At 28.6% G+C, this 27577-nt stretch overlaps 1 protein-coding gene across 12 annotated transcripts in view; it reads right to left on the bottom strand.

The window, feature by feature from the left end:
• Window positions 1-27577, bottom strand: part of CAP (Cbl-associated protein) — a 146881-nt gene that overhangs the window by 89255 nt on the left and 30049 nt on the right. For 4 of the 12 annotated variants that reach the window (XM_088205339.1, XM_088205342.1, XM_088205346.1 and 1 more), the window contains exon 1: window positions 10543-10623. The exons of the other annotated variants lie outside the window; for them this stretch is intronic. The gene's annotated coding sequence lies outside the window, so the exon portion shown is untranslated. Of the gene's footprint in view, window positions 1-10542; window positions 10624-27577 lie in introns of those variants that run through there. 12 annotated transcript variants of the gene reach the window in all.

The raw sequence follows: 27577 nt of genomic DNA, 5'->3' as shown, positions 1-27577 counted from the left end.
ATATATCACATTCATGTAAATTGATATCAAAAGTAATAAATATTTGAACGCTATTTTTATTTTCAAGGATATGTCATTGTGATAGTAAAGAGACTGAATAATTGTATGATATATAAAATATCAAAAAAAATATTATTTTGATTTATTTGGGACATGCGTTCTAAAAACATTTTTATTAACAAGAGATGCTGGAGTAAATCTAATCAAAAAACTCCCGCCTATTGGACTCTTTACGTATAGAAATATGATAAACTAGAACGAAGAAAATAAAGAGATTTTTCACTGGTCCTTCGATGCCCAATAAAACGACCTTCCCGCAAGGGTCAAGGTCGTATGAAAAATAAAACTAAATCGAACTTTTCTCTCAATGGTATGAGACAACCAAATATTAAAAAATCGATCTAAAAAGATTTATCTATGCTTTTTTACCCAATTATTGTAAATACTTTATTTAGATGAAATAGATTAGTAATTTGACAAATATAAAAAAGCAGTTGTGTGGTCAGTCACCCATTAAAAATATATTGTTTTACATTAAATTTTTTATCTAGTCTTAAATATTATTAAATAATATTCTGTTTGATTTATATTGTATATAATATATTTTTAGACATTTAAATATAATATTATAACTAAATTTAAGTCTTAATTTTTATATAATACAATTACAAATATGTTATAAATATTAAAGTATTATAAAATTATATGTACCTTTGAACTTTCACTTTATTTAAAGAAAGAAATACAGAATTTCAATTATCTATTTTAACAAAAAAGCTTGAATTACTTTGTATTAATCTAAATTTAATGGTATACAAAAAAAATATATGTAAAATATAATTCCTATTTTTATTTTGGAACGCTTTCAATGTAATATATTTATTACATTATTGGTAATATACATGAAGTATAAATCTATAAATATGAATACATGATTATTCGGATGTTATTTATAAAAAAATCAAAGCATTCAATTTCTTTTTTTTAATGAAATTTCCTAAAAATATAATTTATTTCTCACGCTAATTTAAGTCTTAGCTTAATACTATTTTGAATGATATAATATTATATATAATCTATTTTTGGACATTCTAATAATAATAATAAGCATTATATGAACATTATAAGTATATTTAAGTAGTTTACAAATATTTTTAGTAAATAATATTTTTTTTAAGTATAAAATACATATATTTTTCATCGTCGAATTTTTTTAACTTATGATATATAGTTTATATAATATTGTCTGTTACGTTTTTTGTATCATGCAACATTTACTGATAAATGTATAATAAATATAATATACCTTACCATATACTTTATGACTACCTAGAAAAGTAAATAGCACAAACATAAATTGAATACGCGTTAAAAGCGCAATAAACCATAATAATGTTTGTCTTTACGACTTAGCAATAGTGCAACATTTTAAAATAAAATCAACAACAGCCTTTACAAACGCATTATTACAAATGCAGTGTTGCCAAATTTCCATCTGTTCAAACTCCAACAATCATTCAAAGATTCATATAAATAGTCGACAAAAATAAATAAATTAAATTTTGATAAATATAGCAGTATATTGTCACAGTTGCTATTCAACCTATACTCTGATAAAGATTTTAAAGAAGCATTAGTAGAGGTCGACATGGGAGTAAAGCTAAATGGCTAAATGTTTGGTATGTACTGTTTTATGGAATGGAGAAATGAATCTTTCAGGTGGAATATAAGGAATACACTGGAGCCATTCGAAATGTATATGCACATGACAATGTTTCGAATGTCTTAGACGTACAAGGTCAGCAAGTCCATTGTTCTAAAAATTGTTGAGCACCATTAAAATCATTAAGGTGTCATGCTAGACACGTTCTTCAAGGATCAAAGTACGGTCTTATAAAAATAATTATTACTGAAAAAATTGCGGGCTACCGGTAATAAGGCCATAGGAGTCCAACCCTTATGGGCGGACACCCAGCTTTTGACGGCCGGTTGAGCGGGTTCACCATCCCTCGTAGTACTAAGTATGTTATTGGAGATGCATTAGTGTTTCTCCCGAGCGCTCAGGGAGACGTGTTCTCGTTGGCTGGCCTGCATTGCGTATCATCCCCATGAAAAGGAGCAAATGTCGTGGCTCAGCAATATCTACGAATGGACTAAACTAAAGAGGTGTGCAAGAGCTTTTCATAGAGCATAAGATAGAAAGGCCTTCGCCGACGTCAGTGAGACTTGATAGGGCACATAGAAAAGAGAAGAATTCTCACTCCAAATCGTCGCACTAAATACCGTAGCAAAAAACTTCATCTATCTCAATCAAGCGTAAAATAATATAAATAGCACACATTAATGATTTTTATTTGGAATATTTTTTTGTCTGAAACATCCATCAATAACTTCATCTGAACTTGCACCAAACCGAGCTACGTTAAGAATCGACCGAGAAAGCAGCTGCTTCCCTCTTCGCGTCAAACATCTGAAATATTGAATTCAAACTGATCTTCGGTGACTACTATATTTTATAGACACAGACAAGGCGACGAGAACATAATCTATAGTTATTTCATAAATTGTATGTGATTTAAAAATTGTTTCATATTTAATAATAATACAGTTAAAATAAAATCGCTGACAACTTGGTCAGGATTATAAAAATAATAGTTTATTAAAAGCTCACTAAATTATAAAATTTTATTAATAATTTTTAAAATAATTAAATTTTCCATTAATAATATTTAGTTGGTAATGCAGATTTGAGTCTTAGCTAAATATTATATTTTTTATACAATTTATTTTTATAAAATGGCAAATAGTTTCAAAAATATTTAAAATATAATAAAATATATTTTTAGGTATTAATAAAGCTTTTCCATAGATAATAATATTAGTTTATGAAGAACTACAAGTTTACTAGGATATGTTCATTTTAAAATAAAAATAAAATATTTTACTCACAATTTAATATTTTTTGTGTATAAAATATTAATTTATATTTTAATAAAATTTATATATATTATTCTATAATTTATTAGACTACAAATATGAGCTCTGATTGACCTTTGAATTTAAATCTATTCAGTATTCTCAGAACTTTCTAGAGATAATACTCTATTTACTAAGTCACTGCAATGAATATGGATCAATGCCAAAAATCTTATGCATTCGTTCCGTAGAATGTCCAAAAATATTTTTGACGAGTTTTGTAATCGCTAAATTAACATCAAAACAAGTTTATTAAAATCTATAAAAAATCGTATATTGCATAACATTTGTTAATTAAACATATTTATGAATTAATTAAATGGTATGTCACATGTTTAAATGATTAATAAAATAAAATAAATATTATCGAAAGCTAGAAGTTTATTTTAATATAGAGACATCTATGAAGCAATGTGAAAATAAAAATAAAAGTTCATTAATTTTTATTTTGAAATTTGTATTAATATAATTTATTTAATAAATATAAATTTGTATTATTTAATATTTTATTTTAATTGATAATAAATCGTTGTGATTCATACCATAAATATTCAATATACATAATTTGATACTCAGGAATTTGTTGTTTATCTCCTTTATAGTTTTATATGTATATATATAAAAGTTAATGCATGAGTTAACGTATTCCTCGTATTTAGATAACACATCAATGTTAATAAATAGATCAAACAATACCGCTATGATCGTTAAAAAAATACTTAAATTTATAATAACAACAAACAAATAAATTTCTATCGAATGATGGCAGTCTGTTTGTTTAAACCATGCAAGGCATATTTTTCGAAGCCATTTTCAATATTTGAACAGTATTTTTACGCTCTATTGAGTGCGTAAATTTCAACAGTAAACTTCTCGCACTGAAAATTCATAAACAAACAACCGAATCCGCCGGATGTCAAAGTATGGTTTGCAGAAAAATAAATAAGACTTCCATTGAAACTTTTAAAAAAGTAATACTTAGAAAATGTAACGCATGTAATTTGTATATAGAGAAATAAACATATACTTCCGCAAATATTAATAATAATTATGTTTTAGTTACGTAGAAATGAGTATACGTAATAGTTAAACATCAGCGCTAAAATTATTCATGAGTTAATAATATATTCAATTAATATAACATTAAGTTAAGTATGTAAATTATATGCTAATGTGATATGTCATTCATGAAAATTATTAAAAAAATATAATTGAATTATAAAGGTCAAATATCAGCAATAAATTATTATTATTCAATTTCGTATGTGAAGTTATCGATACTTTTGAATGTCGAAATCTCGTGAACCGTTTGTATTGTACTACAAAGGAAATTTTATTTTAAGGCTTTTTATATATAAATTTAAAGGTCATGAAATAAACTTTTGTTTAGTGTTTTATTCTATGCCATTAACGGTTCATAAGATATCGGTATATAAATAACGTAGGGATTTCTTAAGCGTTCTACATAAATAACGAAAATCATTGAACGTCAAATTTTATGCGAAATCTAAAAATAAAATATTTTTATATTCTAAATTATTTTATTAACAAGCTTATTCTATATGATTTAGATACATAAAAAATATTTTTTTATTGCATCCAAGTCAACATTTAATTGACAGTTATTTTTATGTATATATATAAAATAACTTAATACATAAATGAATAGACTGACTAAAAATATATTTTATTAAATACTTATTTTTAAAGCTTGTCTTAAAACATATATTTTTAATTGACTTTAAAAATATTTTATTCATGTTACTTTAAAGATAATATAGCTCTGATATTATTACTTTTTATGGAAAGCCATTATTTTTTACAATTTATTCGATATTCGAAATAAAAATATATGATCATTAGATTTTACAATTGTAAAGTAAAAAATATTTGCTTGACAATAAAAATGTAAATGCTCAGATATTTCGACACAAATAGAAAGTGAAATTGACTTTTCGCTTTATTTATTCATCATTGCCCGTTTCTAAAGAACCAATTGATCAAAGATTAGAACCCAATAGTTAAACGATAATCCCACGTGTGTTTACACATTACCAATTTAAACGGACCTCAAACGTACGTGTCCAATAAATAATTACTATGATTGAACACTTTTTTCACACAGTTCGATTCCATACAAATATGTGTTCATGTTTGACGCTTAGTTTTATTTAATTTCGCACACACAAAGATAAAAAACATGTATGTGTATGTTAATTTGAGCCTTGCTGCGACACTCTCGTTAAGGTCAATTTGAATAAAACGAATTAAAAGCGCCATAGAAATGCAAATGACGAATTAATAAATAACGAAAAATTTGCATTTCTTTGTGCAGTAAACGGTAAAAATATATATGCTGTGCAAAAGTACTAGAATGGCTGGAAAAAATATATGTTCATGGCTTCCGTGTCTAATTTAACTAATTTGTCGCGTGATTCCGACTAACTTTTAATGCAAACGGTTGTGTTAAATGTTATTGATGAGATTTTTGCACGAAAATTTAGTTTAAGTTTGATTTTTGAATAAAATATTTAGCAAGCTTGTTCTTATGCTTCAATGGATTTTATATATAATAACCTTACAGCTTATCTACCCTTAAAATTTGATATACATTTTTGTTGAATAAATATTTATATCTTCTAATTAAAAGTACATGTTTTGTATTAAAAGTTTATAAGTGATTAACTATTATACTTTTTATTTCAAGTTTAAAAACATTGCCTAATTATGTATATTGTATAATAATATATATTAATTAGTTATAAAATTGAAACTGAATAGTTTTTTTAAAGCAAAAGTTCTATAACGAATTTTACTGATTTTTAAATATCGAACATATAAAAAAACAGAACTATAAATCTAGAGCGCAAATAAAATGTAAAATACAATAAATACGCACTGTGTATCATAATCTTAAAATAAAACACTTAAAAATATTTTGTTAAATTAAAACAAACATCAAATGATTTAATTGGGTTATTACTATAAAACCAATTTGAAGTAAATGTTTGATTTGTAATGTTTAATAAAAATATCTTATTCATTATACAAACAATAATAAATATTTTAAAACAGTATTTAAAAAAAGAGCGCACACCTAAAATAGATGATTTTTTTTCCAGCTCCTCATAGCTATCGCTGAAAGCTGTTTTGCAAGCTCGTTAAGAAGCTTAATGACTCAAGCATTCTCAAGCGCTGAAGTCGTGGTTGCAGTGAGCAAGAATAAGAAACGCAATCGTGACTTTCTAGCAGGGCTTGAAAACCTATGACCCACGGGTCACCAAGTGACCTGTTTGAGTTATGCCAATAACATTTTTTTTAATATATGCTAATGTGTCGGAATACGTGTTACGATGTTACAACCAGACCATATATATGGTTGTTGGGACCAAAATTATTCACTATATAAAGCTCGCAGCGGAAAATCATTGACGGGTAACGTTCCTAGCACTAAGATACAAATAAAGATACGGACCGTACTACCTCTTGTAGAGATATTTCAGAAATTTGCTTTAAATTATCTGCAACAACAAGAAGTACTTTGCTTCACTCGGATTTTAAAAAATGAAAGCATATTCGAAGACGCTACAAAATAGCGTATCGTACAGCACGTGAATTGGCAATAGATTATTAAAGTGACACGCGCTCCGCATCACGAAGCCGAGCATCCTCAACGTCTTGAGCTCGCATATCAATGGCGACGATATACTATATTATCTAAATTAAGCATTTAACTTTGGTTTAAAACTTATGATATTTTGTAAAAAAAGAAGTTCTAAGAATATATAAATTTTAATGATTTTTGCATATCAAACTTTTAAAAAAGTATAATCTATGGCTCAAATACAGGGTTAAATTAATCAAATACGCAGTGCCTATATCTGTGATATAAAACCCTTAAAAATATACTCTTGTGTATTTTATATGTATGTATATAAAATACATAAGAATGTATAAAGAATTTATTATTAAGCTATATGCAGAAATGTTCGCTTAACCCTTTAAATGCCAGCGACTTTTAGTGAGTCATCTGTTATTTCTCTTCACGGGTCAGTATCTCTTTCTAAATATAAATATAACATACTTGGTTTACTGATAAATGAAGCTAGTACAATAATATTTATTAATTAAAAAAATACAATTTATAAATAATTTGTTAACTTTATAAAAAAATATTTTGTAAAAAAAATCAACAAATGACGCATCGGTGAGTCGCTGGCGATTAAAAAGTTAATAAATATTTTACTCTCAAAATAATCTAAAATATGCAAGACTTTTTACAACAAAGATAAAATTACTTAATTTTGTATGTAAAATCATAAAAAATATGTATTTTTATTCTGTATTTCAACTTAAAAAAAATCAGCTTTAAATAAGATAAATATGAACAATGAAAATTTATACAAAAAATATATAACCTATCTAAATATTTTGTGAAAGCAAACGTTTCAAAAAATCATGAATTTTACAATTTTTTAATATCAAACATTTACTAGAAACATAACTATATATTATATTATATAATATAAAACGTAAATTACAACGATTAATTATTAAAATGTATACTATAATCAATTTTAAAAATATACTTTTTATTTTTTTAAATATTTTTTAGTGTTGAAAAACATTAAATCGTACAAAAAAATAGACGACATTGATTAATTTGGGGTTTTACTTTCAATTAAAAATGTAATATTAGTTTAATATATAAAAAAATCAAATAAATAATAATATAAACATAAAAAAACTGATAGATAATAAATCGTAAATGAGCAAGGTATGGAGAATATGGTGGATGAGATAAAACCATTCAACCTAGTTCTTTGGTTTTATTAAGGGTTAATTTTCTTTGTTTTACTTTCTGGTGTAAACGATCCAGCTGATTACAATACTGTTATTGCTTGACCAGGCTTAAGAGTTTTGTAATGCACAATCCCCTTGAAATATCACCATGTAGGTTCTGACGATTGTTGTCGTACAACATATTTTATCTGCGGTTATCAAATAATCAAAAAAAGGCAACTAGCTTCAAAATTCAGAAGCTCATGGGTTATGCGGATACGCGTTCATAAGCTTTCTTGTCTCAATCCAATTGTGAAACCTATGTAACCTGTATCCAAGCCTTCCCAATATTTTTAATGTGTCTTTGCACTGGTGAATTAGACTGGTAACTGAGTATAATTTACTTCCAGGGGCTAATCGTCTGTTGACATTTTAATTTCCCGTCAGAAATCTATGAAATATACGGATATCTAATGAGTCACCTACCACTCCACAAATGGTTTTATTGGCACTAGATGCCGATTTTTCTTAACAAATGTATATAACATGCAATTTTTAATAAATTATTCACTCAAAAATTCTGCCATCGTAAATTTAAAGGCGCATTTTTTTAAGTATCAAAATGTGAAGTGTACCATCACAAATGTAAAAAAATCAACATAATGAAGTATCAACGGTTAGAACGTAAATTAAAAAACGACATTCATTTTGGGATTACCTGATGAAAAGTAAAATATTCTTGCATTGTTAATATTATTAAAAATACCAAATCAATAAAAATAAAAATAATAAAAAAAGTAAATATTTATATCAAGAATAGCCATAAGTATCAACAACGAAAGCCGTAACGTAAAATACATTTAACCATTAAGTCTAATTACATATATAAATTCTTGTCATTTTCAAGAGTTTCAAGGAACAAATTTAACGTTATTTATATAATGGAATTAATGCCCTATTTTCCAGATACCTTCATGTTTATACGGGGGGAAATTTTCATAGGGCAAATACCTTGTTGAATTACATTAAAAGATTCACATCCTTTCAACGAGTGTACACCTACGTACATATGAAAAACCAATTATGAAGCACAAAATTAAATTATATATACTCGGGTGTAGTACTAACGGTAATATTTGCATATAAAACAACATCGCTACGTACAAAGTCGATTACAAAAATACGATTTGTATAATGTCAAAATTGTGAAATTTTTGATAAAATCTAAATTTCTGTGAAAATCAATTTAAATGTAAAGCATCTTCCAGGAAAATGTACATACGGCGTTAAAAATATACAAACATGTATGTGAAATATTTTGTAAATATATTAAGTCGTAATTGAATGAGCGAAATGATTATTTTCGAAGAAGATTTCAGCACAGTTTATATGTTATATGTATCAGATTATATATTCCAATCTGATTTAGCTTAACTGGACAACCAATTAGTTAGACGGCCGATAGATAAACCGATTAAACCGTTAACGTTTAAAGTTCCAGTTTAATTAAATCATCTATAATTAACAATTTAAGCGTTTAAATTGAACTAGATATGATACTTCGACAATATATTTAGTGAAAAAGATTAAAAGGTTAACTTTGAATTAGTATTCAATATATTATTTAATTCTCGCTATGGTTGAGACATATTTTTAAAGCTTAAACTAGTAAAAATATCGTTTTTTTAATTATAGAATTATAAAAATGACATGAAACGCGCAAAATTTTATTTTTATTTTATTTTATTTTTTAATCAGTTAAGGTGTAATATCTAAGTTTGTACTAATGATATGTTGAGTTAGTATTAGCATTTTGGAATAGAATATATATTGATTTAAAATAGTATTATTCATTTTAATTATTGCATTGCGATCATATTACATATGCTTGATAAAGCAGTTAAAAAATATTACAAAAAATAGTAGTTTTAAATAAGATAAAAGGTTTATTTAAAGTATTAAATATGACATAGATTTGCTAGAAAAAGCGTTAAATTGAAATAAATTTAGCACAACTAAATAATTATAAAATTAATAGTTTTAAATATGCACAGATAATCCATAAAATAAACACCTACGATCATATCAATCCTTAATTTTGTTTTTTTACTTATATCTAGGTTTATTTATATCTTATAATTTAGATAATACCTGATATAAAATAATAAATATATACACATTAATTTAATCGTATTATACTACTTTAAATGAGACAGAAATACTGCTTATTCTAATTGTATGGAAATTTTGTTATAATTAATTAAAACATGTCTTTACAAAACACGGATGTTCAGAATATTAAGAACAATGCACATTTTTTGTAAAAATTCATAATAATATTCATTAAATCTCAATTTTAGAATACATCTAAAAGTCACACAATGTTGGATAAATATTCAAAATTAATTTATGGTGTTTAAATTGGTTCAGTTGGACATTACTATTCTAAAACACTTCAATATTAATATATTCGATTATCCTGAAACATACATTTGTTTAGTTCGCCATTAATATGCTAAACGCCTCATGAGTTAACACCCTTCAATGGACTTACGTACCTTATTTCATAATATACGAATTTAATTAATTAATAAATATCACACAATCAAATTACACTCAAAGCTAACGACACACTGCTTTCATTTCATTTTTATTAATTATTATTATTATCACGATCGGATGTGCCCACTATACACAATCACTGGTAACGTTAGGGTCCCTCCACACTTTCCGGATGTGATGTACACAAACAATAATAATTATCTGGCATGCCGCGTGACGTACCTGGGGTGACCCGGGGGTGGGACAGATATGACCCGCGACCCGGGCGTCAATGTGACAGAGGCGCCGCCAGCTGACTGACTTGACTGACTGACTGACTGGCCACCGCTGCAAGCCATTATGTCGCGGGGGTACACCCGGTCAAATAGCGAGCGCGCAGCAGCAAAAGAATATATCCATTCATGCAGATCGCGAGTATCAAAAATAAATTTATATAAAGCATGTTTTGACTGCCAGAAATGCCATTGTACAATATTATAAAAACGGAGGAAGCATGATAAAATTGAAATTTTAAAATTAATTAATCAAACAATGTGCAAGGAAGTGCTGTACGACAAAGATCATAAAATAAATAAGTGGCCTAGGCACGAACCACTAGTGAAAATGTGAAAAATAAGGGCACTGTTTTTAAGTCAACTGTGCTATTTTCAACTTTCAAGTTTTAACATTATTATTAAATATAAAAATAAGTATAAATCTATCCCGGGCGAAGCTGTGTAAAAAAAATATTCTATATAAAAATATAAATAAATATGTAGCATATTTATTATATACTAGTAAATATGACTACTGATAGAGCACCAAATTTAACCGGCAAAAATTCGGAAGTTCTAAAGAGAGTGAAGGACAAGATTAGTAACGGTTATTCTAACAAAATTACAATTGAATTTCTATTATCAAATTTTAAGAAACAAGCAGCAGTGATTTAGCAATTAAATGTATACAACGTATATGTGCATTAAATCGGAAGCAATGATAATGTTTATGTATTATAAAAGAAAAAACTCACTTTTTGGCCTCGGAGCCCGTCGACAAGAATTCAAAGATTTCATTAGATTTTCGAAGATTGTGTTATGATTGTTTATCTAGTTTTATCAATGTATTCTTCTAATCCTCAACACATTATGTATATATTTAACTTTTATAGTTATAACACACCTAATTAATTTGCAAACCGATTTTTATATTCAGTCAAATCGAACAACGCGCATGACGAATAAATGAAAATTTTACTAACAAATAATAATTATTTATAACTGTTGTCACGTTACTCTTTTGTTTTATATTTGAATGCTTACTTTTTATTGGTCGAAACAACATAATGCATTACCGGTGCCTCGGAAAGCAATAGAGCAAATTCAATTTTTATTTTTATTATTATAATTAAATATATTTCCTTTGTTTATGTGTATTATTTTATACATCGTTAATACAAAACGATAGGATTTAAAAAATAAAAAAATTGAGCATTAAATGTTTCATTTTAAAATATGCTTATCCGGAAGCGGCTTAGAACCATTAAATATAAGATTTATGTTTATTTAATAATCATGTTAAAATAGTTTTGTACTAGAATCAAAGCCTTTCGGTGAATTTTATGCGATTTACGCTCTTAATATCGCGCTTTGCGCTCGAAACCTTGATTTTTTATTAGTGTAATTCACAAATAATTATTTATCTGATTTATTTAAACTTTAGGTGTTTAGATTCCTTAGATAATAATCATAATTAGATAAAAATCAATGGTAAATAAAATAAAAACATAAAAAAATCGATGTCGGGCATCGTGTTTCGTACATTTTAAAATATTCATATTATTAGTTGATAGTATAATATTTTTTATAGTATACTTTGCTACTTTTAAGTATAATTTACAATATTTTCTGCTAAGTGCGATAAAAATAATTTTTTATTGAATTTTGTGGGCTTTTGCTATTTTAAAACGTATTTTTGTTTGCCTCAAATACTTTAATATCATATTTTAAAAATGGTGGAACCAAAATCCATTTACAAATCAAGCATTAATTAAGAAATAAAACATTTGCCGACAACGTGATAATAATTAAATAATCCTCATCTGTAATATATTATAAAAACTTTATTATAAAAGCTTTGTGTTAAGTATATGTAATAGTTTTTAAATATATAGCAAATGCAGTATTTTTATATAATAGTTACTATGTTAACGAGATTATCTTAAATGTATCTTATAGCACTAAGGAATAATAGTATAATATAAATATCTAGAAGTAATATGTCGGCTAATATTTTTTTTAAATCAGACAAAAAATATTAAATTTTAAATAAAAAATTATTGATCTCCTAATACGAATTTTCTCGCCATTGAAAATATCTACAAGAATATCATAAAGAATACAAAATTTTACATTTACAATGCTGTTATAAAGGGCCTAATTTTTATTCTTTATGTGAAAAACTAGGCGGCGCTCTGGTCCGCATGATCACACAGGCGGACCTCGGCTGGAAAACGACGACCGGCGGTGCCTTGTACGCTGATTATATTATCATATAGAATTCAACATGTAAATATACTATTCGATACGGAAAAAAATATAATAATCCTTCACTACCCGTCCGCCAAACTGTTAAGTCAATAATAAACTAGTGTCATACCAAATTGCATTACATATTGACCTGTTTAATGTTGGCTACAAGGAGCTGATCCAGTTTGTCTCATTTAATTTTGATATTTTATAATTTTTTGTTATGTTTATTATTTTTAAGTATTGTTCTATTTATGTATATATACGTTTTTTTTTTTGTTTTATAAATTTAAAATTTGTTTTCGACCATCGTGGCGCATTGGGGTAACCTGTTAGGCCACGATGGTCTTAATTTAATCTAAAAAAATAAAAAATATAATCTAACTGAAAAACTAAAATATTTTAAATAATAAAATAAAATTTTTGATATTGAGGCATGTTTGCAATGGCAATGTTTTAATATTTTATAAATATTTACTTAATATCTATATTATTTTCAATAATAATACTATATATAAACAGCAGAAAAATACTATAATAAATATACAAATACTTAAAACAATTATTCAGGGCTCAAGTCATTTTTCTGAATTCAAAAAAATACAATATGTTTTTTTCTTTATTTAATCTGAAATATTTATTATTTTTCATGCTTTGACAAAATACTCAACCATAATATTTGACTGCATTTTAAACAATGCTGAATAGTAATGACATTTAAAGTTCAGCTTAGGGACAAATATATTTTTAATATATAAATAATCTGTTGCTGAAATAAGTTTTGCAACAGATTAAAAATCAGCATATAATATTTTTAGTAAAATGAAATATTTTACGTTATAAGAAAGTCACTACAAATATCATACAAAACGTTTGTTTTTGATACTGTAGTGATTAAAGTTTCAAAATATTCGTTATTTAAAACTATTCGAATATCGAGTGCTTAACAATAAAATATTAGAAAATATTCGCAAAGTTATAAAAAACACCGTATACACTTTTAGTAATAAATACTGATACATACATACATAATAATATGTTGAAAATAATTTATTTTAATTTTTACAATGATTTAAAACGGTACAAAGTTCTATTTTAATTATTCCTTCTGCAAAAGGTTGCAAATCTGTATGGTTAGAAAACTACCATATTCAATTTCTTTGGACTGACATAACATTTTAACAAAATTTGCATTGATTTAAAAGATATGTATAATTTACTAACAGCTTTTGAAAAATTACACAGCTGCAAATTAATAACTGGAAAAGATGAGTAATTTCATAAATTGCTGCTGTTATAAAATATTTTTTAGTTATAACTATAGCTGTTACAAATAACATTAAAATAAGAGGATAAATTATGCAGAAAAGGCACAATTGGGATGTAGGTACTACCGCGGTACATATGCGAAAAAAACGCCAAATGTGTTTTTGAAAATTAATAATTTTAAAATATTCCACTATGGATATAAATGGATACTTTTGGAATTGTTTGAAAAATTTAAAAATAATAAATTATTAAAATTTTAACTTATACTGATTAACTATATCTCACAAATGAGAAGAAATATCAACGCAAATATATTTAAAAAATATTAATTATAAACTAAAATATGAATACAAAATATAAAGGAAGACGCTCCAGACTCGACCTCAAGAAATCATCAGCAAATAGTCTAGTGTCATCAGAAGATTCGGCACAGCCGGCAATAATTTAACTCGACACTCCAGCAAAGACCATCCGATTTTCAAGACCAACTATTTTAGTTAATGACCTTCTAACCACAGCTATATTTCTAAATAAAAAAATAAATTCAACTATTATCAACCTTTCTTTTATATATATTTTGGCTGCAAGATTACACCCCTTAGGGATCGAAAACGGATTTTTTTACAGCTATATTTTTTTCGTAAAAAATTTCTTTTTTTAGCACAAATATTCAACATTCTAATTCATAATTTTTTTATAAGCATGTATACATAGTTTTTTGTGTTCCAATTAATTAACGTTTACATGTCTGTGTAGTAACTCAAAACAAATTTAATAAAAACTCTTATAAAGTGTAATCTCATTGAATTGTGAAATATAGCTACACGTCACACGTAGACTAAAAATATTAATATATTTACACATATATGTGTAAATATATACACCTAGCAAACTGACTGTTGATTAAATCGAAGTATTAATTGAATACAATTTTAATTAAAAAGTATCTTTGGTCAACAAATAAAAAAACGTATATCTAGTTTACAAAATTTCATATTTATTCATCCAAAAGTGGGCCATGATTGTATGAAAACATACATAAATTTGCAATAAATATTATATCAATAATAATGATAGCAATTAGAGTGTTGAACGTTTAACGGCCATTAAACAATTTCACAGATTTTTATAACGACTGTATCGGATAATATTGATTTTCCACCTCTCTTACCTAGAAGCGTCTCAGAATCTCATTATAAAAATGCTACGGAACCGGTTAGGTTCGGTGTTTGAGGTACTTTCTTCCAAAATTTCACATACACGCATGCTATAAACATATTTTTACTAGTCAACCGTGTGCAAAGGGGCGATTAATTAATTCACTCTATGACAAATTGCCCCTTGTAACGCTATATGCGGATAAAGTCTCATATCTGAGCTTTTGTTGAATAAATCTAAGATGGTGTAATAAGATTCGAATTTTGCCAGCTTGACAAGATTTTGATTTATTACATCATTATATAAATTAAGCAATGAATATTTTTGCAATAAAAAATCATCACACTAGTGGACTTTAAATTTTTTTATTTCTATTTTAGTAATTAATAGTATATTTATTTATTAAAAAAATTAAAAGTATAATAATCTGACATAAAATAATTTAAAAATACAATTTACATTCCCACGATTCGTTTTCCATTGCGCCAACCGTACGTCATTGGATAATATCACCATTGTCAACACATGTGTATCACACACGTGTGCTTAAAAACCGCACACCAAAATACACGTCCACTCATATACCAACTAACGAAAGGGTACTTCCGATTAATTACCATCAGCCATTGATCTGTAGCTGTCTGTTAAATTGGTACACCTGGAGATGACACAGAGATTCTATAGCTATTGCGTATATTAGCTAAGGTGACAACGAGATAATTTAATCTGAGGTCGTTGACCATCGTGGATCATCTCGAATTGATTCAACAGACTACAGCATCGGTACTCTATTTCGCCCTTAGAATTAAAGTTATATGTATTAAAATATACAACCTTAAGAAAAAAATATGGTAACTGACATTTTTGTATCCAGTATTTTTACTAGAGTTATTTTCATATGCTCTTTAAAATAGCATTTACATTACACGACGAACATCTAAAACACATTTATACAATAAAAACTCGAGTTCCACTGCCGGGGCTCGAACCTGTAAACTCAGCGTTACTTGTCTGAGGCGTTATGGACTGCGCTTTTCCGACCTTATGTTTTTCACTTGCTGATTTGCCATATTTTTTTAATGTACATTTGAAATAGTGCGCAAAATGATATTTAGGGTATATCATAATTATTTCGTAAAAATTGCCAGTTCAAATAACATGTACTAACTTTTTTTATATATTATTAAAATCAAATAAAAATTTAGTGGTTCACACAACAGTTTTAGCTCCTCATAGCTATAGTCGAAAACATATTTTTGACTGGAAAACTCATAAAGCGTTCACGCTGAAGTCTTGGTTACAACGGTCAATAATAAAGGACGCAATTGCTACTCTTTAGGGCACTAAGTGCATCGATGGATTGTCGACACCACCTCTAAGCAACTCCCTAAATGGCTTAAATAAATACATGCTACGTCAAGTGTACAATAAATTATATCGTAACGCTCCTAATATGATCCGTATTATTCCTTGTTTATTATTCCACTAAAGCTATATTTAAAGACATGAAACGAATCGAAAATAAATTGTTAACGAAGCCAAACAAGACTAAAATACAGTGTTTCATTTAAATAACACGCAACACGCAAGGATTCTCCAGTGCATTGAATAACTATTTATTTGTTACGAAACGGTCACGGGAAACAATATATCACTGAAAGAAAAAAAACACCGTAAGGCTACAATATTTCCGTTGCAGATTTCGACCTCTGAAGGATGTCCAGCAAGTATATGTCACTTTCTAAAGACGCATACATATTTCGTTGGCAATTGGCTGTATGATCGCTGCATGATTGTGATTTGTCAGCGAGTTTTGCAACCCTTAAAACTTAAGGCTGGTCTCCAATGATGCGCCTCCACTGGCAGAGAAGCAAAGACACGACCTGAGACTTCCGAATACGTCACTGCCACCTACAAGACCTCTGAGGAGCTTCCACGGACATCATCCTTTTGCCAGCTTCTTCACTACTACTCGGAGAATAACTATACTCGCCCATCATAATTTGTCGCAATATATGTAATATGAACTAATAAATTATTACTAGTTTTAAATTGCGTCTTTCTGGCTGTGAAGTCACACTCCTTGGTGTTAAAAAAATTTAAAGCATTTTACTCAAGAAATTTCGTTAAAATTCACTTAAATAACACAAATAACGGCTTCTAGTTAAAACACGCTCAAACTATTACTTAAAGGAATTCCGCTGGGAAAGGGATCTAGACAACGTAAGATTGTGACACAACGTCTTTTCATAAAGACAGGGAATCCGCATTTGTGCAAATACTTTAAAACACTTTTAGGTCATAAGTATATAATACATGTTCTAAGTATCCAATCTATGCATTTATGTTAATGATAGAGAAAGAGAAGGAACAGCAGAGGATTTAAATTGGATCTTTGTGGTAGTGTATAATGAGTGAAATATTTCGGCCAATACTGTTTGAGAAACTAAAGTTGCTTAATTTCTGAAAATAAAATTTATGTCAAACTTTGTGGAATGCTTTTTAAAAGTCGGTATAGACTATGTTGTACTTGCTTTAGCACTGGAGAACTTTGTCACCGCCTTCGAGAAGCACACAAGATGAGTGACCGTGAAATGACGCAGACGAAAACCGTGTTTCTTGTCCACTAAAGTTTGCTGACAGTAATTAAATTACCTATAAATTGTTGATGATGTGAAACCAAATACTCAAGGATATAAGAATTAATTGTTACATTATTTTAATTATTTTTTTATGCTAATGTATTACAAGATGTTACAGAATTTTATTTAGAAACTTTGATCTAACACGATGAATTTTAGAGACCACTCTCATCATAGAAAAATTCACCTTAGCAACTTTCCAGAATGACGCAAATCTGAGATATGCCAAACATAAACAAAAGAGGTGTACTCGTACGAAAAAAATTCAATCACGTAACTTCACATCGTAAATATTTATGAGTCAACGGAGAAGCGGCATTGAAAAAATTTACGGTTCAACTGGTGACTGATGCGGTTACTATCACACGTTTACTATGACGCGCCATTTTAACTAAGGTAAAAAAGGATTTTTTATTTTCCTAACCGCAGGCTACCAATGTCAATGAAAACGGACTCGAAGAAAGGAAACGCGAATGAGTCAGTGGTTTAAATACGGCGATTGGCTCCGGTAAAGTGTTGTGGTTAAAGTGCATCGGTTGCTGCTGCTGCAACAAGTCGTTGCTATTTCAAGGCGAATATATCTGGAACGAGCATCGTCGGATATAGCCCTAGGTTCAATACTGGTTTGCGTAAATTGAAGCGAGACTGTGAGAATAGCACGTGTTTTGTGCTAAACGTGAATGTAGATGACATAATGACTATATAAAGGTAGAATATTCTTACAGTGGGAGAACATCTGCATATAGTTGATTTATTACTGAATGAAACACTTGTTCATAAACATCTTCAAAGGCTTATAAAAGGATTTTTTAATATCAGTGTGTCAGTTTAATCTTTTGTCGACATCATACCGCATAATCATAAAATAAATAAAAATATTTAATAATAACATCTTGTATCAATCAAAATGCATTTCTGTCTAAGTAAAAGTCGGCTTTATTTTATTAAATCTTCCGTTGTAGCCTGACAGGCGTAAGCCCAATGCGTTACAACGGGCAAACATCTACCAAATAAACAAATCGTTTGGATATAATGAATACCTACAAGTTAGTATTAACCACCAGACACCAGACACCAGGGAATTGGCGACATCTCAAAGTTACTAGTCTCAGACGTTACAGACTACGCTATTCCATTCTTATTTATTAGCTTATATAAAAGCCTTGGTTATTACCATCCTAAGATTATTTTCAGTAAAACGTGTAAGGCAAAATATATATATAAAATAATTTAGTCAATGCTAGCAACGAAAATATATTCATGAAATTACTCAAAATAGTATCATCATTATTTTATACATTAAAAAATGTTCTAAGGTACAATCGGATGTACTAAAAATTCCATATTAATACACAGCAGTAAGTGATTTAATTAAACCACAGATGTAAACATGCTAATTATTTTTAGTATTAGTACAAAACCATAGAAACATTGTCTTTTGTTTCCGTTGTTGCGGTTTCCTTGATACTTCGTTAAAAATTTAATTCTACATATTTTTTATTAGCATGTAATGATACATGGAAAATATATTAAGGTATTTGATTAGTCATTAAAATTCTACTATATATTTGACCTACTGTAATTTATCGAATGCTTCGTGCATATTTAATGAATAAATCACGTTCGTTTCGCATGTAATTTAATTAGCAGTTAAAATTTATGGCCGTAATACTAATAAATAGATGCAAGTTTTAATAAAGTAAATAAATTGTTTTACAGCCAATAATAAATAGTAAGTTGCTTATTAACAATGTCTTTAATTATTACCAATCTACTGAATTTTATTTATTAGAGAAGTAGATAAATTAAATAATAAATAAATATTACGCTCGACAAATGTCTCAAGAAATAGCTAGATTTCTGTATATAAAATATTTTTATTTTCATTATAAATCAATATAAATGATTATTACTTTACTAATTTTTTAAAGGATGTTTTTTAAAAGAATACTTTTTTAAGTGTATTAAAATAAAAAGTCACTGTTTTAAAATAGAATAGTGGATCAAGTTCAATTAGGATACTTATAAGCTCAATTTTTCCAAAAAGATTAATGTAAATTTGTTAAAAAAATATCCCACATATTATTTATAATATATTGTTTTATGACTAGTCTTAAAAATTAAAAGAGCATAACTTTAATAATATTTTTTTTTTTTATATTATTATCTAAATTGAAAATTTTTAAATTAAAATATAAAACTTAACTTGATTTAAAATACGTAACTCCGCCAACTAAGTATTTGCGAAAAAAGTAAAAAATGGGTAGAATTATGTTTTATATACAATTGATATAAAATAAAATAATTTTTATTAACCCATCCCCGATTTAAGCGCGATCAAGAAAAATGAATTTTTATAAATATTTTTTTTTTCTGAAGTGATTGCAAAATTGTTACATCCAGTGATTGCAAAATTGTTACATGCAAAATCGTTACATCCAGAAATAAGAATTTTTTCTTAAATTATTAATTTGTCAATATCATTGGAAAGAGATGGGGTTGAAGACTTAAATTTTAAAGATATCAAATAATTGTTTACTGATGAGTTAATAACCGAAGATGAATTAGTTAGGCATATTTCAATATCTGAATCATGATTATAAAAGCTATATCGAATCTCTCAGTAAATCTGTCAAACCACCATAACGCATTTTCAAATTGAATATGAAATCAATCTTATGATTTTGTATGAGTTCCTTGCCTTTTTTTTACGCGGCTTTTATTTATGCGGGGTTTGCAAAGAACGTATCTACCGCGTAAATCAGGGGATGGGTGTACAGAAAAATATTTTTGACTACAAAAATTCAAATATTTTTTGCACTCTTCGGTTAAAAAAGAAGTAAAACAAATTTCAGCTATATTAAATAAAGAATATTTTACTTTTAAGCTTCCATTTTCTTAAATGATAATGTTTCATTGGCTACTTAGCGCAAAAATTTGTAATAATTTGCTAATAAATTGATATTTTTTAGGCAAATGGCATCAGATAAATTTTCTCGGCTGTGTGTGAAATTTAAATGTTTAATAAAAAAAATATTTCTTTTAAATTTTTTTTTTAAAAAACAAGATTTTTTTAATTTATGAGGTTTTTTTCGTCGCGAAGCGTAAATAAAAAAATCTAATTGAATGTGTGTGCATTTATGTAAGGTAAATATTAGGATTTTTTCCGGAAAAAGATTCGTTGCAGAAAGTTATTCATGGGGTGTTCACTATTCTGATTAATACTCGCTCACACCTAAACTGTCTAAACAGTAATGTACAAACAATTTGTTTTATGGAGCAAATATTTAATATATTGCTCATTTAAATTGTGCTTAATTTAATATTTCCATTGTATTGAATGTCAAGATAAACAATTGAAAACTTAGATTAAATTCTCAGCCTAGTTATATCAGATAGTAGAAGTCAAAGCAAATGTTTGTTTATGCTTCTAAGGGTCTAGCTAGGGCGTAGCTCTGTTTGACAGCTGAACTTTTGCTTTAACAAGTCATATAATTGTGGTCAAGTTCAAGGTGAAAAATTTTCAAGTTCTTATGTCCAGACGATATTGATTAATAACGGCAATGTTTTAACTTATACATTATTGAGGAACAGGGAAAGTCCTGCCCATTGTCCAACTCTCAAACCTTAGACTAATGTCGGTGATTTGGGGCGGAACAAGACTCTTTGCTTTTGTCTATTACATAGCTTATCAGACTCTTTGCTGTGCTTAACGGTAGATTCTAACCAAAAGCCTAATGGTATATTTGCCAACTAGAATTCGCAATTAGGGGATGCTTTGTTTTACACATACTTGGCGACGATATTTATTAATAATTATTTGAGCTAAATATGAATGGTATATTTTGTGTAAATCATTGCACGTTCATATTTGGTTAGCAACAAACGCTACATAATTATTGTTAGATAAACTCTCCTTGATTTAAAATATCTTAATTTACGACATTTTATAAATAAAGGAGAATCCCTTAATCCGAGAGCATTATTCATATAACTTTCTACAAAAAAAAAATTTTTTTTTGATGTATGTATCAATAAACATAGAGCTGAAGATATCGAAAATTTTATTTAAAAGAACTCAAACCATTTCCATAAACTTCGAACCAGAAAAATGAAAAAAACTTTTTGAACATCACGATTTATCAATAACACTTAAAATACCAACTCAAATCAAATTTCTAGCCACGGTGATTTTGATGAGCACCTGCCAAATCATTACAATAAAATATATTTATAATTTAAAATATACGAAATAATGTTAATTTCTATACTGAATTTTGTTTTTTTGTCAAAGTAAGGTCCAACGGTTTTAATGCAATTACAACGGTACTAATAATGGACACCGTTGATGAACATCTGCGCGGAAATGCATAAGCACTCTTTGTTTAAAATATATATTATGGGTAGTTCCGTCTTCTAAATTATTCACATGCCTAATTTTTCTAAATTAATATTATTCTTAATTAGTTTTAACTATAAATCACAGCTATCTTGATTTGTTCCACTTTTGCGTTAACATATGTGTTTCTATATATGTTTAGATCATTTCAAGCTATTTATAAAGCAGCTAAAGTAGTATTAAGATCAATGGATAATAATTTATAATATTTTTAATAAATATTCAGTGTAACAATGCAAGCAAATGTTAATAAAAATTTAGGCTCTTTAAATTTATTCCTCCTGATTACATAAAATATTTTTACCACCCCTATTCGAGCATAATATTAATTGATCTCTCATTTCAACTTTTTCAATATATCTCGTATACTTTTGTGTATACTCACGAATCCGCTCTGATTATCCACGCACACAGAAAAATATCGATGTGGCAATATAAAAGGGTTATCCGATATGGTCCCTGGTTATCGGAACGGCACAAAAAATGCGGCGAATCAACAATGACTATCTATCGAACATACCGCGCGCTTATTCACGTGTCAACTGACATACAGTAGGGTTGGGCCCGCTGGGTATCCATTGTGTGGATTTTACAGTCCCAAGCTTCCGATCAATGACCATCGAGGTGAACTATTATATCACAATATTACCATGATAGCCTATATGTGTGTGCGAGTATCGCAAGCAAATTAGATGGGCGCCGCCCATTGTTATGCCGTTGTGCTCCGCCGATGACCGAATTTCATGATGGAGATTCGCGATTGTTGATTGGCACTAAGAATTTACATTTTACGGTATGCTAATATACGAATTATATAATAAAAAACCCACATGAAATAACGGTAGGGTAATTCAGTTTAGCTTGAAGATCATCAGATTTTAGATTGCATTAAGATTACGATCTAACACATTCTCATCTCAAGATTAGTGAGAGCGCTGGTAAAAATATTACGTTTATTTGTTTTACTAGATTTGAAGCACTGCTGTTTTTTGCAAACCGCAGTGAAATGTGAAAGTGTTGCTAAAATTATTCACTAATTTGTTTCTGTTCATATCAACGTTCCCTCTAATTTTTCTATTGTGTGTGCGGATCTTCGATGCATCTGTGCAGTGGCGGTGCGATAAATTTACACCCCCCCCCCCCCCCCCCATAAATACATACAATTTTTCATTAAAATGTATATTTATTAGTTACAGTGATTTTATATAATAACAACACTAACAAAGATAATTTTTGAAATAAATAAAAAAGAAAAAAAAATATTTGTTGATATAATATAATAAATACTAAACTTTTAGAATTTTTTTTTTATTTATATTGAATCTATATATTTGTATGTTGTGTTTTTTTTTCAAAATAAACATTTATAAAAATGTAGTTTTTTCACTTTTATTCAAAATTATTCTTATTAAATTTTCAACTACGTAAAAAAATCTTTCTCCGAATTTTGTCGATTTCTATTGTACCTACTTTTTTAAACGGAATAAATATACTAATGGACCGACCCTAGGAGATTCAATGCTCCAAAGCAAAAACACTAGAAAGTAGGTAATTAATTTTATGAAAATTGCATAATATTCTTACCCAATCGCTTGGCACTATATCACATTGGGGTTCAGCCACTCAACCAATTTGTTGCACAATTTAGAACACAATATATATTTTATGAATTAGTGTATTGAAAAGATTATATTATTATTACAAGTGTTTATTATTAATATTATTATTAGTGTATTGAAAATATTATATTATTATACAATGAACATATAAATTATTTATTATTTTTTTTCAATAATTATTTTTTCTCTCTTCTGTCCGTTCTATCGACCCAATATTTATAAACCACATTTAAATCAACATTTTCCCCGGATGAAATGTATGACTTTATTCGTAGTAAACATTCTAAATGTTCTACTTCCATTCTATTTCTTGATCTTGATTTAATTGCATTCATTAAACTAAATCCTCGTTCACATTCAGCGCTTGATGCCTGAAAGGTTCCACAAATATCTAGTAAAACTGATATACAATCAAATTGATCTGGATCACTATGTGCAAAGGTTAATAAATCGGCAAATGTTTGAATCGAACCAGTCTTCACTTTCTCGGCAACTATAAATTTAAGATTACAATATTGTTTATGCATATTTTCGATTGTATCTTTGTCAGTAATTTGTAATAATTGAGTATATTTAAATATAAGTCTGTCTAATTGATACTTTCCGTATTCAAACTCTTTAGCTCTTCCTATTGCGGCCTGATCGAAAGCACGCCACTCCAATAATTCTTCTTCTGGAAATCGCATTTCTAGATGTTCACAGAGCAATTGGATGAATCTCAAAATCGCGGTTAAATTTATATCGCTGCTATTTAATGATAATATATTTTTCACATCTTTGCTCCAATGAACTACTTCACTTAAATATTGAGCTCTTAGTTGATTAATTTTAGCTTTTGCAAATTGAGTGGCCTCTATACTTGTTATATTGCTCCTTTGAAAATATTTGCACATTGATGATAGTTCACCCAAAACATCGTTCAAAATCATTATCGAGACGTGAATTTGAGGATCTTTCAGCATTTTCAAGCAATATTTGTTGATTGGGTCATTATACTTGTCCACTTGTTCTATGCAATAATCTATTAAGACATTATAATTACGCACAAAAGCACTAACTGCGAAATGCCTCGATAGACACCTAACTTCATTAATTGGTCGAAATGAAACAACATCACTTTCCATAAATTTAGATAATTCTTCAAATTGGCCTTTTTTAACAGATGACCTGCTGAACATTGTATAGGTTGTTTTTAATAAAGTTTCAATATCCTGCATTATTGAAACTTGTTTCCAGGCATCATCGATTCCTAAATCCTCTCTGTGAGCTACGCAATGTTGTTCTGTTAAGTGGTTTATTTCCCGCTTCAACATAGCTGCTACTCCATTCTTTTTTCCAAGCATTACTGCAGCTCCGTCTGATGTAAACATAACCATATTTTGTATATTTATTTCATTGTCACTATAAAATTTCTTTAGGGCTGTAAAAATGCTATTGCTATCACAAGAACACAATTTTATTATTCCCGCAAAAATAGTCTTGTAATTCATCCCATATCGATATTTGACGTACAAAATTAGTATTTTTTGTACAGATATATCCGTACTTTCACCAACAATTAATGTATGAAACCGAGACTTTCGAAATTCGTCAAAATATTCCTTTTTAATGACTGCATTAATGCATTCGACAAATTCAAACCCATAAGTTTTACTTCGCCAGCTTTCGGGAATATCTGTGTATTTAGATACATGATTATGAATGTCTTGTACAGAGCACATAGAAGCGTTTATTTTTATTGCCAAAAGAACATTATCGATTAAAACTTTGACTAGATCGCAACTAGATTTTTTGCGCTCAGTGATCTCAATCCTATTCTTCCGTTCTTCAGGTGTTTCAGTCATTATTTTCAAAAGTCCACCTGTTTTCAAATTGTTCAATTTTGTAATAGCATCCCGGTGTGCTTTATGACTTAGATGTCTTTTTAAAAGAAACAGCCTCCATTCAGTCCACTTCTTTCCAGACGTGAATTCTCCTGGCATATTGGCTTCGGAACATATGATGCATTTGACACAATCATACGTCTCGGAATAAACAAATATTTCACCAATTCTTACTTTTTGTAAATGCATTGAAGATGGCATTTTTGTTTCGACGATTTCAGAGAGCCATTCCAGTTTAAATTTATCGCAGGATTTCTTCTTAATGGTCGTATTAGAAATATCACATCCACTCCTTTTCGACATTTTAAGGGGATAAGTTTTATATAATTAATAGGTAAAATTGTACTGTAACTCTGTAAGTAATTTTTCACTTGAATTGTTTGTTACGTAAACTGAACACACCTGTTGTTGTTTATTACAAAAGTTGATTATTAGTTTTGTATTATTTATAATTTAAGTAAAAAATCACTACTTTTTAGCACGGACACTTTTACCGTTTAATTAAAAAAATATTAAAAGAATTGCGTTGTTTTCACAATAAGGACTGCTATGAGACTTAACTCATTACCGAGTGTAATGTTTCTTGCAAGTTTAAGCATGTCAAAGACTATGAAATGTAAAGGACCTAAACACTAAAATACGATCTTCTTTTCCTATACTTTGGCATGCGATAGAACGGGATGGAATAGTGATCCCGCTCGACTTAAAATTTTGCTTGACCCTCGCAATCCTTCTGAGAAATGATTCGACTCATTTCTCCGAAAGCGTGCGAAAGAATTGTGCCTGTATTGTTTCATGCATTCGAACAAAACTAAAATCTGGCAAAGGAAACTTTCTTTTATAATATTGACTGTGCGGAGGGTAAAACATGTGTGCGGAGACATTTCAGTAGGTGTGCGCGCGCACACGCGCACACCTTACAGGGAACATTGGTTCATATCAATGACATCATTTGTGGCAAAAGTGTATCGTGAATTTGAATTAGAAAGAAGTGACGTTCATGATGAAGAAAGGAGTGGAAGGCCATTCGTTGTCAATCATGACTCATTAATCACTGTCACTAATCTAATGGTTTTGTCAAACAATTCGTCAAGTATAATAACTCTTTTTCAGAACGATATAAGACCCCTACTGGAGTACCTCAAGGATCCAATTTGGGTCCATTGTTGTTTTTATTGTTCATTAATGACATAGAAACAGCAATAGAGCATTCAGATTTTTTATTATATGCAGATGACTTGAAAATTTACAAGAAAATGCATTCGATTTCTGATTCCCTCGACCTACAGGAGGATCTCAACTCTATATGGAAATGGGCTTGCTATAACCAATTGCCTTTCAGTGTAAAGAAATGTCACACAATTTCATTTTCAAAATATTCATACCATCTAGGCGGATATTTTCTGGAAAGGTTTTCTTCAACTAAGGATTTAGGAGTGACTTTCGAAGAACGTTGGAAATTTAGCCAGCACATTTCAGAGACTCATAGCAAATCCTTAAAAATGCTCGGTTTTATCTTGAGAAATGCGCGTTACTTCAGGAATACTTTAGTATTGCGCACTCTTTATGATACTCTAGCATACTAGAAACTAGCTCCATCATTTGGATCCCAGGCGTAATGAATCAATGTAATGAATTGAAGCTGGAAAAAGTACAACGTAAATTTCTTCGGTATTTATACTTGAAGGAATACGGGTATTATCCGTTCTTGTTTCCCAGTGCTTTTATTTTGGGAGCCCTGGGATACGTTTCTTTGTCGACTCGCAGAAGTGTTTATGTAATT

The sequence above is a fragment of the Plectrocnemia conspersa genome, unplaced genomic scaffold, assembly GCF_051122295.1.
Source record: "Plectrocnemia conspersa isolate PC_06_02 unplaced genomic scaffold, ASM5112229v1 ptg000002l, whole genome shotgun sequence".
NCBI lineage: Eukaryota > Metazoa > Arthropoda > Insecta > Trichoptera > Polycentropodidae > Plectrocnemia > Plectrocnemia conspersa.
Note: the sequence above shows the minus strand (reverse complement) of the source record. Positions and strands in the feature narration are given on the sequence as shown.